Below are 17,786 nucleotides of genomic sequence, written 5' to 3'. Positions count from 1 at the left end.
GACTCCGCGTTTGCCCTTGTGATTAACCCTTGTAAATTTAGTCGTTGTTATTAAGCTAAACTTTAGTTTGTTCTTATGCTAACCTAGAATTAAGCTAGTCATAAGTTTATTAATTTACTATAAGCCAAGCTATTGTTGCACCAGGCCAAATCGTGAGTCTGTGCCGAGAGGATGAGAAAGAGAGTCTCGAGGTTGGAGTAAGGCCTTTTTAATTTTTCAAACAATCCGATAAATCCAAAAAGCAAAAAATCGCTCAAAGGAATTCGAAAAAATTCACACTTGTGTTTTGATGAATTTCAAGCAATTTTGTTCCTTAAATTTTTTTTCAAAAGTCATTTCCTTCTGAGTAAAAAAATCGCAAAGTTTTTTATTTTTGAAAATTTTCAAAAAATTATAACTTTTTTATTTTTCATTTTAGCGAAAATGGTTTCTGTTACTTTTTTGTAGGAAGTGAGCCAGATTTTCATAAAAAAATATGAAATATTAATTTTTTTAACATTTATTACTAAAAATTTGAAAAATAAAATTTTTTGTTTACGAGTTTGTCTCTTGTAGCCACCATATTGGAGCCGCCATGTTGGATTTTGCAAAGGCGCACACAGCATCAGAAAGTAGATATCCTAAGCTTTAAAATGAGTCGTTGCGCGATTTTTTTGGTCACATCAAATTTTGGACACAGCAGTGATCCGGTTGACATGGATCGTCCCATATATATATAAATACATGCAAAGATGAAAATACAATTATAAATAGAAACCATTATAACAAGTTATAAATCTATTAACTTTGATTATATTTACGATCAATGTATATACATTATTCTTACATGTAACAACTATATAACAATGGAAGAGTACTTTCACAAATGACGAGCATTGAATTGCCGAATTGCTTTTAGTAAAGAATTGGCATATCTAGGATTCTATCGATTTTTTACTAAATAGTTTGACCATATTTTATTGAAATCGTGGTGAATGCTTTCGCCAGCCTGTTCACTATAAAATCCAAGGCTACGATTATTATCTTTACAAAAGTCTAGAACATGAAAAAATATCGCATGAATTTTTGGTGTAATAGATAAACCTGTCGATAAATAATTTTTTAATCCTTATTTCGAATGTAGGTTTAAAATCGTTCCCGAAGCAGTCATGTATTACATCTTTTAAATCTTGCAATATCTGTACATACTTTATGAGAAAAATATTTTTTTTAGATCGTAGAGTGTCAAGTGAAGTAAGTAATTTTTTACATGAATTTCCTTTTAAAGAACAACCATGATAAGTGACTTTTCTCTCTACAAAACATTCTTTCATCCATTCATCTATATCATTTTTGCATTGCTTATCATTATGAATATGATCAATGATACTATTAACACCTCCTAGCATGAGATGTAATTCGGGAGGAGGTAATACATCCAAAATTTTTTTATCAGAAATATCATGAAAAATAGGCATGTTGATGCAACTTTCAAAATCTTTAGCTTTTTTTGGATTCGAACTGGCAGCAGAGTAGTTTTTATAATTATTTATTATGTTACTAATTTTTCTCTGCGTACCTTTCAAATGTAATTTATTTTTTTCAGCTGTACACCATGTACAAGGAAATTTACTGGCATGCGTTCCAATGCCACAAAGCAAATTAGCTAGTTTTAAATCAGTGGAAATAGTTGCATCATTTTCCAATAATTTACTCAAGCTCAGTTTATTCCAAATTTTATTTAAATTACAATAATTTTCTTGTACAGGTGCAACAGCTAGTAGACATATTTTTTTTACGCCTGAGTCTTTAAATATTTCTTTTTTACATTTTTCTGTATTGTTCATTAATTGAATTGATAAACACACTTTAAAAAAACCGCCACCGCCGTCTGTACCGATCTTAAGATGAACTTTTTCGTTGGTAATTCGTCGCTGTTTTTTAATATGATCAATGAAGCCCATCACGTCATTACAATACACCAAAGGTTCCATTACTGAAGTTTCAACTGTCGCTTTCGAATGAATAAATTCAATTTTTTCCATTTGAAAAAATTTATCCACATCGTGATTTTTAGATATGAGTTTATTTATGACATCTGTTTCAAAAATTTTTTTATCACTTGTGGCATTTTTGAAAAACGAAACAACGCCTTTTGTAGTTCTCAAACTGAAGTTATAGGTATTTTGTAAATTTGAAACATCTTCGACAGAGATTGTTTTATTTTTGGCTTTCACCGGTATTATCAACACTTTTAACGGTTTATCGTAAGTTTGCGAGAGAGAAATACTTCTGCTATCTGCATTGGTATTTTCTTCGACAAGATTCATTTTTTCTGTCAGTAACGAAGAAACGACATGATCTGATTCCTTGTTTTCAAGTTTTTGGGCTACTTTCAAAATATTTTTCACTTTACCAACACATTTATGTATAACACCTCTATGAATGACTGAAAAGCACCTTGTACACCTTTTTTCCACAGATTGTTGCTTTTTTTTTGCTTTTTCAACTTTGGTATGTTTTCGATTTCTAATTGTTTCACAAAGAAAACAGTTGCACGCACTATGACTCGATCTCGTAGAACGAAAATTAACTTTTGAAAAGTCAGGCAGAATAATCTTCTCTTTTTTATAAACTTTAGTGTAGCATGTGGTGCAAACTACTACAGTTGGCGCAGATGCATCAATTTTGAAGCCCACTATGCCTTCAATTTTCACTTGAAGCTTGCCTTGAATTGTTTTCAATGTCTTACTTGAAGATAGACATAATAAACAGAGTCTTTTCCTGTTATCTTCATGAGATGGTGAAACGTAACACTTTTTCGAAACCGGAAGTGGCATTTTGTTGTAATTATTGGAAATACATTGATTTCCATACACAGTGAATAAAAAGCATCTTGTGCCTGACAATTATTAATCAATACTAATTGGGAAAGCTACGAAAAGTCTCTGTAATGTGTTATGATATTGACCAAATATTACACCAGCTGTCCGCCTCATCCATGTATACATATATCTCAATGTACACAAAAGAATCAAAACAAAGTCGCCGGTAGCCAACCAAGCATTTTCAAGCATGATCATATTACAAGCTCTGTTGCTACAGCGTATATCATTAAATCTAAAAATATTATCACTATCCAATATCCCACATATATATGTGTATGTATGCGTGTATATGTGCGTGTCTGTGTATTTACGATGTACATATCTATATGAATATGCGCCTACATATGTCATTGTAAGCATGTTTTTTTTAATTAATTTGAATCCGTAAAATGATACTTTACATTTTTTTTTCATAAGAAACGCTTTTATTTGTTTTTCTCAAAAAGTGTATCATTCGCGATTTTGAATCAACTTAATTCTCATTGTATATGATATAAGAAACATAATGACGCAAGAATCGGCGGGGTGGGAGACCGATTCATTTAAATTGTCTACACTACACCGTGTAATAGGAATACCGCATACGGATTTATTTCAATATCGAGATTAATATTTTTATATGAATAGTATTGAGAATTGAAACATAGTTTTACATTACAGATATAACACTGATCAAATTTACTATCATCAGCAGAACTTTTTCGCTTAGTTTGAAAGGCTAAGATGACAATGCGAGGCATTTCCGAATTGAGCTTTTCACATTCTAAACATGCTTTGATGTGAGAGGTAATTTTGGATACTGTATGATTGAGTTGCTTGACTTTTTTCTTATCAGCCACTATTACATATGATATCAGCAATTCTACTTCAGTCAAATTATTATCAAATTATTAACAATTCAACTTTGACTGGGATTGAGCGAAAGCCATTTCTTCATAAGATTCGTCAAACCAACATGTTTGGCTTTATATATCTTAAATGCTTTAATTATATAACGTATTTCTTCAAATAAATGGCAGAGAGCATTACTGACAAACTCGGCCTTTGTTACTGCTGTATTCCCAACATTTTGCGTTAATCGACCACATATATAAATCATACTACGGGATACTAAGAAACATAAGTCCTAATGTTGAATTACAATATGAATTTCATTACTATTGTTGAATTGTAAGGATGAATAAGGCTGATGTGTATTGATTTGTGACGAGAGCAGGTCGTGCGCCGGTCTCTCGTCTGCATTTCTCCCTCTTCCACTCGGCAAGGCGTGTTGGCCAACGTTAGGCGCATTAAAGTATGCGCCTAACACATGGTCTTTTTGTTTCAGCGCCAAGGACGGGCCAGCGCAGTTGAGCGCAGGAAAGTTGAGGAGCGCGGAGAGAGTGAGAAAAAGAGAGAAAGAGAGAGAGAGTACTAGGCCCATGCAGGGATAGGCATGCGCGCGACGCGTGACCGATAAGCGGTGCGTCGCGTGCCGCCTAACTAATAGGTTAAGGTAGGGAGAGGAGCGAGCGCCGCTGAGCGGCTGCGAGACGAGCGCGAGAATAAGTGCGTGCGAAAGAGTCGAAGCCTAGTTCTGCTAGAGTGCAAAGAGTCGAAGCCTAGTCCTGCTAGAATGCAGAGAGTCCAAGCCTAGTCCTGCTAGAGTGCAGAGTGTGCAGTATTGGGATAGCTGAAAGGAAAGCCAATCCTACCGGCAACAGCTTATCTGCGACTACAGCCAGCCCCACCTGCAAGGAGAGTCAACGTCGCCTGCAGATACTTTGTCAGCGACAATAACCAGCAGCTAGCAACGATCTGACCAGCAGCGACGACCGGTACTTCCTGCAGCAGCTCATCGCTCGAAATTCTCGACGTTGCGAGGAGCAGTGGATAAAAAGGTTAAATCTTCTTTTCTTCTTTCTCTCTACACACTCTCTCTCTCTGGTGATGCGACGACCGGTACGCGTTGAATAAGATAGCCAGGCATTCACGTGCCGGTTATCTAAAGGTTCGCGCTTAAGTTTAATTTATGGTAGTGTAAGTCGCGACTGGCGAATTGTCCAGGCGCCCACGTGCCAGGGAATTCATTCGGTATTGGTTCGCGTAATTTTTAAGTAAGTTTGTAATAGGTTAAGTATGCGAATAGGTATTAGGACAAAATGCGAAATATTTATCTGTAATTATCTTAAGTAGTTTACCGTTCTATTTGTAGTTAGTTGGTCAATAATTTAGACTATGTTATGCGTGCGTATGTTAGTGTGAATAATGATTAATAATAATAGGTTGTAAGTTTAATTTAATTCATGTCATTGTATAATTTATTTATGACCCATCCTCTCTTTTCTTCCTCAATTACTTTGAGCGAAAGTGCCTCACTTACCCCGCAAAATAATTGGTGACAAAGGAAGTGATTCTTGTCACAGATTTTGTAATGAGCAATAGATTCATCGAAGGTGACACCTGTAAGAATATTTAGAATTTCGTACCTTTTGTTGTTGCACACTGTACGCTAATATGCCCAATATTTTCTTTCACAATTTTCGACGACTTTTAGTCTTGAGCTTTCCAGGAACTGAATGTTTCGAGGTATGAGCGGTCTGATAGCTTGCTGTTGACTGATCGCTGATTGATATTTTTGGTTTTTAATATACCCTGGACTGGTGTTTATATTGTAAATGATACCCATTAGTGTATGGTTTTTATATGTACTCGCACTGTGATGACTCCTTCTCTAAAGTTAACTAGGTTTCCATCTTGATCAACAATACGAATTTGAAAATGATCAATGCTCCTCATAGTAACTAGAAGATAAATAACGGAAGAGGATACTTCTATGATCTTATATACAGGTGAGACTGCTGAGAAAAATTCGCGTATAGTATGTACGTATGTATGATATTGAATGTTTGATATTGAATTAAATATTAATAGCTTAACAAGACCAAGAACGTCTTTTCTATAGGTTGTTCAGAAAAATTTTGAGACAAAGATGGGCACAATTGTACGTATTAAAATCATATCTAATATGATAATATTTAATTCTATTGATTTTAAGAGAAAGCAATAAGTCTATAGGCGGTTGAAGATTACCAAAACTATCAAAATACATAACCTCGTTACCTTTTTTTTATATGCTACTTGATAAGTACCTGGACCATTTTTATCATCTAAATTTACAATCGTTGTCGTTTGATGTCACGGTTCATCAACTGGTAGAGAGTTACGCATGAAAACACTTCGAAAATTTGCAAGTTTTAGTAATTGACCATATTTTTTTATATTGTGATCTATCAGAACTTGATTAGGTAAAGTTATTTCGAAATGTTTTTTTAAACCTTTTCCACTAAAATATGGTTTCACGTGAAGACCGTAACCTTTACAATGTGGTTTTAAGTAAATTTGTTCACCAGTAGCAATAACTTCCATAGTTTTATTGTGTCTGTGAGCCCCTTTTAATTCATTTTGAGAGGCCTTAGCACTGTTAACGGCTTTTGCTATTGAAGCAGCTGCTCCAGCTAGAGTTCAAGTGGCGCTCAAAGCGGCGCATAACGGAATTAAAAAGAGAGAGCTCCACATACTTTACTGAGAATTGGTAGAATACGATGTATATTTTTTTTTCTTCTACCTCTAACCTTCTTCGCATCTTCTTTAGCGCCTTTTATTGACGAACGAATAACGAAGAGTGACTTACTATTTATAAGTAAGGTTAGAGTGGATTATATTTATTTATATTAACTGTAAGCCTAACAATAGTCTTTAATGACCAACTAGAATCTCTTTCTTGAAATTCTTTTATATTCTTAAGTAAAACGTCTTTAATATTTTTTTCATACCATTCAATTAGATTACTACTTTTATAAATGCATTGACTTTTTATATTAAAGTATTTAATTGAAATATTCTCTTTATTAATCTTTTTAATAATAAACTGAGCTGAAAATTTTATATGTACCTTCAAGCATTGTGGATAGCTAGAAACTTTGGTATTTGTTTTTGTAAAAGTTTGTCCGCTTCAATAAAAAATGATTTTGCTAAATTGGATTCTAGAGAAATTAAGTGTGTAGCACAAGTTTGACCTCTTTGTAGTATTGTTCGAGATAAATTGTTCAGCTTCAAATATCGATTAAAAGCAAGGAAAGCAGAATTTTCTAAAATTTTTCCATCTAATAAAATCATCTACGTCGACTCCTTTGTCAAAAGATTTATAATAGGCTGATTACAAATCTGCGTATTTCATTGTAAAAAAATACTGATTTCTTTTGTGCTGCTACAAAAGTGCATAAATTGTATACTTGAATTAAAAAGACACAAAAGTAAGCTGAACCACAAGGAATCGACATAATAGATTCATTTGAAGATGATTATAATTTTTATAAAAATTCATCTGTACATTTTGAAATAGAGATCTATGTCAACTATAGAAAATAAAGATTATCAACAGAGTGTTTTCTAGTCTATTTATAATTGAAAAAGTAAATAAATGTATGCAATTAATTTCATTGTCTACATACTATTAATTTTATTGTCTACTTATACATTTAAAATAATAAATAAAAAAAAAAGATAATTGCTAATAATTACATTATCTGTTTACTGTAAATAAATATATTTAAGGGAGGTGGAAGAGTGTAAAGGAGAGTGAGTGGGTAGGAAAAGACTACTTTCCGAGCTGAGTGCGGACGCGGCACTGAGCTCTGTCTCTCAATAGAAGCTTGACGCTCGCCCTAGCAAGCATACCTCCTCCATATACATCCCAAGCTAGAGAAAGATGTTGAGCCAACATATAGCTTAGCGAGTGTATCTCAAGAGCTAGAGATGCTACCTCCTCTCCAAGGGTCCACGCCGAGCCAGCATATAGCATACCAAGCGCCCTACCAACTTCTACTTTAGCAATCTCTATAGGAGAAAACTAACTTGGCAGTTGATATATTAAAATTTATTATTTTATTATTTATTATTAAGGGGGTAGGTTTTGGGGGAGGGGATCGCGACTAAGTCAGTGAAAGACTCTGGGGTAACGTCGAGAGGTACCACCCACTCTCTGGTTACCCACGACGCGTGTCCAGCGCGCGTGTATGCGTAAGCCCCTATATATGTTTTAAGCAATCTGGATCTCCCACGAAGTGGCCTAGAACATAGACTGCTTATCTATTGACAAGTAATATGTAAGTCACTGAATTGCTGAACAAGTTAGTACACGAAGCACTAACTCTGAACTGCTGCAAAAGCATATGCAAGTCTTTTTATATCGTATGTATTACATTGATCATCTTCGAAATTTGGAGTTAGCATCACGCTGAAGTAGCATTTGCTTGCTACATCCAAGAAGTGTTTATTCGTGACAAAGATTTTAGGCAAGTCTAACAATTTTTGCAAACGCTCGCGTAAATTTGATCTTTCTTCAATTGTTACACATAGTTTTATTACCTCATTTTTAAATTATAGATCTAAATCTTCATTCATCAGTGTTACACTGTCGCTATAATATAGTACGTAATTTTTCAAAATTTTAAAACCATACACATCCAAAAGTTGAATTTTTTCAGTTGTATCTTTGGGAATCAATTTAACATTGACATTTTTATTTAGAGGGACTGTTTCCTTTATTGCATTACAACAATGTCCACTTCAAGAATTGATTAGTAAAATACTTAATTGTCTAACAATAGGGAAATACAAGTCTTTGAATTATTAATATATCTTAAAATGTTCGATAAACATTACAAAAATTGCTGTATTTTTATATTAAATGTTATAATAATAAGTTTAATATATCTGAAGTTAATTTGCCTAATTTGGAAGCCATTACGTAAAAATTTAGTGGTTTAAATAACGTACTTTTAATAATCCAGAAACAACAAGGTTCAAATTGTCCTTTTGTTTCTTTCAGTATAATAAACAAAGGCCAAAGTAGTTTCTCGTCATCTGATATTATAGGCTGAACAGTGTAGCTATGATCTGTAGAATTCACAGATTCTACAAGAAATTCGACTTGTTTTTGTTCTTCCATCGATAATGTTCTTCTTGAATACATTTCAAATTGAAATCCACTTTGATCGGAAGTGAAAATATTTTCTATACCATTATTTTTAGATATTTCTTCTACTTTGAAAAGAAAATTGTTAACTACCTATTGTAAGTATATCGATCCCTCCAAAATTTTCTTTCTTAAAAATTTGTTTATATTTCTGCTGACTATTCTATGAGCTTTTTTAAAATTATGTAACCAATTATTGGAAGCTTATATCTTTTTTCCTAATAATCTTTTGATCCTGTAAAGCTCATTTTTCAAATCACTATCATGTCCAGCGTCAATAGCTGCAATAAATAGAATATTCAATAATTTAGAAATTTTTGATATTTTGTTCTTATACATGCCTACTTTATTTAAAGTATGCACCTATCATTTCAATTGTATGATTAACTGAACTTTTTGGAATCTATGTTGTACAGTTTTTAGAGCAAGGTTTTTTGTAACAGTGTTTCTTCATTGTTCTATAGCTTTTGATGTATAATCCCACGTTAGACCTAGCGTATCCATTATACAAAGTTTTTTGCTTTCATCAATATCTACTCTCCATATTCTATCATTATCTTCAACTATATTCATCTCAACATTTTTGAAAGGCTCGTGAAATCTAAAGTTTCTTGTACAATTAATTCTGGTTTATGAAAGCCATTCATACAGTCAATTAATAAATTTGCTTTGTCGTTCTTCAATACGATTTCGTCCTTCGTAAGAGAACTTTATTTTATGTGCTGTGACGGTAAACGTACGGTTTGTGCTACCGTCTCGATCGCGTGGCTGCCTGCGAGGGCAGCACCTACCGGCCGGGGGAAGTTGAAAACGGGAACTTGGTCCGAAATGGGGCGGAACACGCGCGAAGAAAGAAGGAATAGTCGAGGAGTAACGCGAGATTGCGTAGCAGCGGAAGTCGATGAGTACCGCTGACTTTGTCAACAGCGCGCGAGAGTTGAGGAATAGCGCGAGATTAAATAGCTGCGAGAGTAGCAGAGTATCTTGAAAAACGTTAATAGCGTGCCACAGTGCAGGGGCATCTCGAGAATCAACAGCAACGAGAGTGAGAGAGTAACGCTAGTGTCGGCAACAGCGCGAGTGTAGTATCTGTATCCAGAAATCAAAATTGCGGATAAACGAACTCGCGGATTGCTAATAGTTGTTGTTGTTGCTGCTATCAATAAATCCATAATGTTGATCGGGTTGATCATTTTTCAAGTTGTCTGACTAAAAATAAATATTTATTAATAATATTAAATTTTTTAATATTAATTATTCAATATGATTACATAAACGAAATATTAGCTTTCATCAACTTGCACAATTGTTTTAAAATTATTTTCATTAAAGTAAATAAATAATTTTCATTCAGGTAAATAACGTATTTATAGGAAAAAGATCAACGCTCTGTTCTTTATAGTTACTACCCGGGTGATATGATTATGTTATTGTTAAATGTCAAGCCATCAAATTTAACCTGTCACCCTAGATACTATACGTTCACAATTTTATAGTACAAGAGATATAAATCCGCTCTTCGTATAAAGATGCAATTCCTGATTAAAATAAATAAACATATAAATAGGATAATCATGATAAAATTTGTTTATTTTTATATCAAGTGTGATTTCAATATGAAACATTTTTAAATATAATGAAGTTGGTAATCCGGGCGGTGAGAAGGGTGGTTCGGAGCAGGGAGGGGCCGCAGGCTTCCCGCACATGTAAAATAATGTATCGATAAATCAAAAATTCATAAAATAATTTATATAAAGAAACATATAAATAGAATGGATTATAAAAAATTTGGTTGAATTATTTAATTGATATGTGCAATCTGTTGGCATGTTTTTAAATATCCTATGTCACATATAGGCTATTTATTTATACCCTGTAAGGTCCCTTTTATGTTAACATTTTAATAGTTTTGAGCATAATTGTTTTTAAGTTACAATTAAAGACAATTGTTTTACGTTTCTATTTACATGGTGTAGTATAAAACAATTATAATATAATATATTGTTTTTTTTAATTTAACCTAAAAAATTAGTAAAGAGCATAGCCGGATAATATGGTAAAAAGTGCCCTATGCGTTATCGAAAAAATAAATATGGGGTGATGTTTGGCATAAAAAAATATGATGATTCTGAAATTTATAGCCCAAAATTTTAACTCTGAATTTCGGAAACCTCTAAAACGTGAAAAAATCATTCTTTCTTAATAACTCTCCCAATTTTAATCGTAGAGATTTTTTATTTCAAATGAAAGATTTTCTTTTATGCCCTATAAGATGGTGCAGGCAAAACATTTTTTGACGCTAAATTCGAATAGTTATATGCATTTAAAAATTTTAAAGTGGCATAAAAAAACTAAAATATATTCATCGTCAAAAAAATTATATATATTTTAAAACTAGTAGAACTAGCACTATGTACTTTAGCAGAAATTTAAAATTAATGAAACACTGTTGATAACGTAAAAAAATTGTTTTTTTATGATTTGTATCCATTTTTAGGGCTATTTTTGACTTTATAAAGAGCCTCACTAATAAAAAAAATTGTCGTTTTACGTGAAACAGTCGATTAGTATCGCAAAGGCCATTTACAATACGTCTGAAACAAACAATAATTCATTTATGTAGTTTTGGGTCCTGCAATGGTTCGGTCGGTAGAGCGACGGACTTGCACCCGGTAGGCTCGGGTTCGATTCCCAGTCCCTGCTAATTGATACAAGAACCACTGAAAAAAGTTTCATGTGCTTTGTCCTTAAATATATTACAAGCCTCCGTCGCTGATTAGCACTAATGCAGCATAAATAGACCGACGTTAAAAAAAAAATGTATGGAGATTTCATGCGAAAGATTGATCTTGCCAACTGCGATTTGGCCTTAAAAATTTATTTAAACATTTTGAACCTTGCTGATGTTACGATTTTTTGAACGTGCAAAGTCAACAAATTTTATTTTTCTGAAAGCTTGTATGACTTATAATCCCCAAAGTAACACGAGATTTTTAAAATTGGACAATGCAATTTAAAACGAAAAAAGAACGTTTCTTGCAATTTTTGTCAAATTTTAAAATTATTACCGAACTCAGCAAATTATGAAATATAGCGTTAATGATATTATAAAATTAATAACTATTCTCATTCCAATCATACTGGTTTAATTGAAAAAATTCAACTTTTTCAACGACTTCATGGATTGGTTGAATTGTCAATTTATATTTTTTCTATTATTATTTAGAATAAGATAGAATTTCAATAAGTTTTAGCGTATTTCAAAGAAAAACTTCCGTGACATCTTCTATGGTACATTTAGTAGTAAGTGCCTTCTGTAATTTCTTCAGGCTTGGGACTGACATGGTGTACTATTATGACTGCATTACACTCACGTACTGTGAGTGCTGGCGTAAAAATATGCTATTTGGATGTCTTTTTTAGACAGTTGGAAAAAGACACCGAAATTATACATTTCACACCTTCCCTTCACATACTTGGAGTAGATAATATAATTAAGCTATCGTACAATGTCTACAGTTTACGGGGCTCTCAATTGGTCACCAAACCAAGTACTAACCGCTTCAAACACTTTTCCGCTTTCTAAATAACTTGAACTATGAATTCAACCCCCCATAAATGATACGATAAAAAACCTGAAAGAAAAAAAACCTAAAAACATAAAATATATATTATCTCGAAACTTCGACTAATAATACACTATATTAATAGTCTTCTTCTATAACTGCTGATATTCCTTCTTTTTCAAAGTATTTTGTTAGTTTTTCTACTGGTGTCATCATTTTAAATACGAGGGGGGGTCAATAAATCTTTACAAAAAGAAGGAAAAAAAAGTTTTGCGTATGAAATTTTTTTTTTATTTTTCAAGATAATTTCCTTGAAGGTCGATATATTTTATTAAATGCTTTCCAGTTTTTTAAGCCATCAGAAAAATATGATTTCTGAAAACCCTCAAAATAGGCATTTGTTTCGGCGATGACTTCTTCATTCGACGTGAATCGTTGTCCGGCAGGTCAAGAAAAAGTCAATGGGAGCTAAATCAGGCGAATATGGTGGATGGTCAATTAATTCGAACTTTAAATTGTTAATTTTTGCCATCGAAACTGCACACGTGTAAACTCGAGCATTGTCTTGAAGAAAGAGGCATTTTTTTTATTCAAGTGAGGACGTTTTTCTCTGATTTTTTCTTTCAGCTAACCTAATAATGACGCATAATATTATCCAGTGATCGTCTGGCCCTTTTCCAAGTAGTCGATGTAGATGATTCCATACGCATCCCAGAATACCGTGGCCATAATCTTGCCAGCTGACTTTACTGTCTTTGCCTTCCTTGGGGTTGGTTCTCCTACGGTAATCCATTGTTTGGACTGTTCTTTGATTTCAGGAGTGTAGTGGTGTACCCATGTTTCGTCTACAGTTACGAGTTAACGCCAAAAGTCTTCCGGATTATGACGTATGCTTGCCAAAAGAGCCTCAGAGGTGACCACGCGGGTTCGTTTGTTTTCAACAGTGAGCAAACGCGGCACTCATCTTGCTGATATTTTTTTCATCCCCAATTTTTCATGCAAAATTAAAATGATTGTATCCTTTGATGTGTGGCCTCAATTAATTCTCGCAATTTTAATCTTCTATCACTCAATACCATATCGTGGATTTTGTTGACCATTTCGGGCGTACTCACTTCTACGGGGCGTCATGAACGAGGTTCATCTTTTGTTGTTGTACGGCTGCGTTTAAATTCATTTACCCAGTTATAAATAGTTATAAATATAGGGGCAGACTTGCCATGAATGGCGTTCAACTCAACTGTGATTTCTTTTGGTCTAAGGTCTTTCAAATGAAAATGTTTTATCACCGCTCGAAACTCTGTTTTTTCCATTTTTCAAATAGACCAATAACTGTTTGTTCACCCAACGCTCACAAAAAAATGACTTAATGAATCGAGCTGAAACTTTGTACGATATCTAGTTAGTAGTATTGCTTGCCAAATACATCATAATTTAAGCCTGACGAGTGCCATCTCTTGGATTTTGTAAAGACTTATTGACTCACCCTCGTAAATACCGTCCATGAGACAAATAGTAAACTACGACTGTTATGAGGGAGCAGCAATCAATTGTTCTCATGTTTTAAATTAATATTGTTTTGTTTTAAAGGTTCAAAAATTGTACATGCTTCTCTCCCTTTCAAGTCTTTTGCGCAACAGAGGCTAGACCTCGCTTACCAATTCGTCCGAAGGGGTGGAAGCAGTAGAATTCCCTATTGGAATGCTTAAAATAGCAGTCAAATCATCTCTTGATCTTCTAAGAATAAATGCATGCTTGACGTTGACTACAATTTTCCGATAATTAATCTTTAGCACAGTCCAGTAACATGCTAAGAAGTATAGTCACATCAAAATAACTTGTAACATTACATATAAGAACTTCGTTGTTATCACCATTTTCAGCATTTGCAGCGATAGAGCTTTGACTTGGATCGAGTGAAAGCCAATTTTTCATGGGACTTATTAAGCCGATATTTTTTACTTTATTAATTGCAATAGCATTTATTTCATATCGTATTCTTTGCAATAAATGATAGAAGGCGTTGTTGACTAATAACGTGTTATTCACTTGCGTAGTGCCGTTCGGCTTGGTCATTCGACTGCAAATATGGATCATACTACATGATGGAAACAGAGATAAATCTTGATGTTGAATTGCTATACGAATTTCATCGCTATTATTGAAATATATTAATGAATAAGGCTGTGGCGCATGAATTTCATAATATAGACTCATCGAAAGCGACACATGAGTGAATGCATTTTGTTATAAGCAACACACTAAAATGCAAGATACGAGGATAGGTCAATAAGTCCGTAGACAAAGATAGAAAAACAATTTTTTTTGGTAGATTTTTTTTATTTTATTACATAATCTCCATTTAGCTCAATACACCTCTCCAAACGTCCTTCAAGTTTTTTTAAGCCATTAGAAAAAAATGATTTTGAAGTTTCTCAAAATAGCCATTTGTTTGTGTTATGACCTTCTCATTCAAAATGAGAATGTTTCTCCTTTATTTTCTCGCTCAACCGGTCCAAAAATGACGCATAATACTCTCTGGTGATTGTTTGTCCTTTTCTCTAAATAGTGGACGAAGATAATATAATATAATATTATATTATAATATATATATATATCATAATTCCACGTGCATCCCAAAAAACAGTGGCTATAACCTTGCTGGCCGATTCCACTGTCTTCGCCTTCTTTGCAGCTGGTTGACCTTTCCACAATCCACTGGTTTGACTGTTTCTTCGTCTCAGCAGTGTAGTGGTGTACCCAAGTTTCGTCTACAGTTATGAATCGATGCAGAAAGTCGTCCGGATTACGGTGGATGTGCGCCAAGAGGGTCTGAGCGGCCACCACTTGACTGCGTCTCTTCTCGACTGAGAGCAAACGCGGCACCCATCTTGCCGAAATTTTTCTTATGTCCAATTTTTCATGCAAAATTGAAATGACTATACCTTTTGAAATTGCTGTGGCCTCAACTATTTCGTACAATTTTATTCTTCAGTCACTCAACACCATATCATGGATTTTATTGATCATTTTCGGAGTACTCACGTCTACAGAACGGCATGAGCGATGTTCATCTGCAGTCGATGTATGGTCACGTTTAAATTCATTTACTCAGTTGCAAACACAAGGGCAGATACACTATAAATTGCATCTAACTCATATTTGATTTCTTTCGGTGTAAGGCCTTTTAAATAGAAAAGTTTTATCACTGCTTGGAACTCACTTTTTCCATTGTTGACAAGAAACAAAAGTGGTTCACTTTGATCGACGATAAAAATGGAATTACTCGATGTATCTGGTTGAAACTTCGGCAACACTCACTTTAATAGTGACGCTTACTGATGCAACATAATTTGGGATGCTTTGAGCGCCATCTTTTGGATTTTTTAAGGACTTATTAACCCACCCTCGTACTTTCTACCACGAGGATGGTTTTCGATAACTGTTAGTTTTACTTTTAAATGTTTTAGGAACTGAATGTTGCGAAGTGTGAGCATTGGGATAGTTGGCAGTTGACAGACCACTGTCTGACATTCCGGTCTATTAATATATCCGAGTCCAATCTTAATACTCTTTTTGTTATTGTTATTGTTGTATACAATTCCCATTATGATATTATAGATTGTATATGTCATGAAATAGAATAGAATCAGCTTTGAAAAAATATTTAAGTCAAAAGCAAACAGTTCTAAGAGACATCCATACTTTAATAGCACTACAAGTAAGATTGATACTACTCTGTAGCCGTTAGATACGTACTACGTTTGAATCTCCTATTGATGCCAACGATGACACGATAAGTCTACTGATGATGAATCTATAGATACTACTATTATAAATGTAGACAAAACGTATTCATCGTAGCCGCTCAATATTTCAATTTCAGAAAGCTATATTAGACTCTTGCACAAGCCTGCTGTGAAAAGTAATCTAGATAAAACAATTGGTGTCCGTCTAAAGGAAAATGAGTACGTAATTGGTAATTCTCCTATTTATTTCGAAGGTGATAAAGTGATAGTGAACGATGAATGATACATCAATACTCTTGGTTTAACGGAACTTCTATTTTGTAAAGAATCCAATCCTAAATTAATTAGCTCACTGGATAAGGTAAATTATATGAAAATTCTTGGAAACATTAACGCTTATCGGAGGCGATTTGACTCAGATAATGGAGAATATCAAAATAAGCATGTAAAAAAATTCAAAACTTACAATGAGCCTGATTTATCTCTTAGCAGTACTCTCGGTAATACACAGAAATGCAAGTCTATTGGTGGAAATGGTCTTTTACCTCGTTACAAAGTTGCAAGAAAAGAAACATTGTTTGATTACTATATATCTACTGGGATGACCCGAATGAGCTTGTTGATCGACTAAGATTACTTATAGCTGAACAAACTGCTAGTCATATTAATAAAATTCACTCAACTATTAAAGAATTACCTGAAGCAAGATATACGAGGGTCGTTTGAGAAGTCCGTTCAAAGTCAGAGAGATGGCGCTACTAGTGCGTATCAAGGTTATTTTCAGTTAGTGGCATATCTTGGAATAGCACACATCAAGTTTCAGCCAGATCGGCCAATTACTTTGCGTTTTACATTCGTTTCAATCACAGAAATCGAGTGGTTGTAAAAAAATGGACGAAAAAGAATTTCGTGTATTGATTAAACATTACTTTTTCAAAGGCAAAACGCCTCAGGAGATTAAACAGAAGCTTGATAAACATTATAGTAATTGTGTACCTTCGATTAGAATGGTTTATAAGTGGTTTCAAAATTTTCGGAGTGGCCATATGAGCACAAAAGACGCTGAACGTTCTGGACGTCCTGTGTTGAGGTTATCACTTCAGAAATCATTGATAAAATCCATGATATGGTGATGGCTGACAGAAGAGTGAAGGTGCGTGAGATTGCTAGTACTGTACGCATCTCGAGCGAACGGGTACATAATATTTTGCACCAACATTTGGACATGAAAAAGCTATCCGCTAGATGGGTACCGCGATTGCTCACGATTGACCAAAAACGAGATTCTCTAGACCAAAAACTATTCTCCAGACTTAGCTCCGTCGGACTACTATTTGTTCCCTAATATGAAAAATGGCTGGCGGATAAAAGATTTTACTCAAACGAGCAGGTGATTGTAGAAACGAATGCCTATTTTACAGACTTGGACAAATCCTATTATTTAGAAGGGATTAACAAACTAGAGCAGCGTTGGATGAAGTGTATAGCCTAAAAGGAGACTATGTTGAAAAATAAAAATGATTTATTAAAAAAAATCAAGCAGTTTTTATTTTTATTTTTTTATATATATATTATATATACAGGG

The 17,786-nt window shown here is 33.9% G+C and overlaps 1 protein-coding gene across 1 annotated transcript in view; it reads left to right on the top strand.

The window, feature by feature from the left end:
* LOC131668549 (low-density lipoprotein receptor-related protein 8-like) overlaps positions 1-17,786 on the top strand; it is a 438,404-nt gene that overhangs the window by 124,911 nt on the left and 295,707 nt on the right. The gene's annotated exons all lie outside the window — the stretch shown is intronic.

This window comes from Phymastichus coffea, unplaced genomic scaffold (genome assembly GCF_024137745.1).
Source record: "Phymastichus coffea isolate CEN01 unplaced genomic scaffold, Cenicafe_Pcof_1.1 PCOF00079, whole genome shotgun sequence".
Classification (NCBI taxonomy): Eukaryota; Metazoa; Arthropoda; class Insecta; order Hymenoptera; family Eulophidae; genus Phymastichus; species Phymastichus coffea.
Note: the sequence above shows the minus strand (reverse complement) of the source record. Positions and strands in the feature narration are given on the sequence as shown.